We start from the raw sequence: 1,038 nt of genomic DNA, 5'->3' as shown, positions 1-1,038 counted from the left end.
ACAAGCCCACAACATGGTCTGTGGTGTCACTGGCTGATGGGGGACTCGAGGAACCTGTGTCCATCCCTGCCAGGCGTGCGCAGGGACGGAGAGGGGGATACAGCGGAAAAATACGGGAGGAGGAGAAATAAAGGGGAATGAAAGCAGCACAAGGAAATAAAGGCGAACCAGAGGTGAGAAGGAGAAAGGAAAGGACAAAGAGACCATCAGAGGGTGAGGCTGGGAGAGGGAGAAGAGATGGGGAGCGCAGTGCCGGGAGAGGGGAGCGCGGCTGTGTGTGTGCACAGGCGGCAGAAACCAGAGGAAAGGGAAAAAAAAAAAAAAAAAAAAAAAAAATGGCAGTGAGAATTGATGAGGCACAGAGAAGGGAAGAGTCTTTTCATCAGCAAGTTTGCTGGATGAAGCCAGGAGATAAATCACCCGGTGGAAGGCACCGGCTGCCTCTCTCCCTCTGTCATCTGTCTAATAGCCGGGCTCCGGGAGATAAATGGCTGCAGCTGAGCCCCGGCTCTCCTGCCCTTCCCTCTCCCTTTCCGCAGCCAGAAGAGCCCCACGCTTCCCCCGGCGTGCTGCTGGATGTGGGGCGATGCACAGCCCTGCACCCCGAGGGGGACCCCGACTGCTCCGGGGGTCTCTTGGCTGGGGTTTTTTTTTCCAGGAGCGGGGCTGTGTTCCGCTCTGCCAGCAGCGATGTCCCCAAGGGCTGGCAGACACCCCAGCCCATGTCACATCTCCCCAGGGGCCGTGAGCTCTGCCAAGCCCCTGTCTGTTCTGGGTGATGGCTTTAAGCAAGCAGAGCACACAGCAGCGGCGACACGGCCATCGCTCTCGAGGCTTCTCAGCGCTGCCGCACTTCGACGGATGCTAAGCCTTCCCGTCCCTGTCACTGGTCCTGCCAGCTCCCGGCAGAGGCAGATGAGAAGTGGCAGTTGGATGCTGTGGGAAAGTCCTTCCCCCAGCCCTGTCCCCACCGCCTTTTGCTCTTTTCGACGGCGTGATTCAAACCTGCAGCCAGCCCTTGGGAGAAGACTTGGCGAT

The sequence above is a fragment of the Pterocles gutturalis genome, unplaced genomic scaffold, assembly GCF_000699245.1.
Source record: "Pterocles gutturalis isolate BGI_N339 unplaced genomic scaffold, ASM69924v1 scaffold28301, whole genome shotgun sequence".
NCBI lineage: Eukaryota > Metazoa > Chordata > Aves > Pterocliformes > Pteroclidae > Pterocles > Pterocles gutturalis.
The sequence above is the reverse complement of the archived record's forward strand: the minus strand, read 5'-3'. Positions refer to the sequence as shown.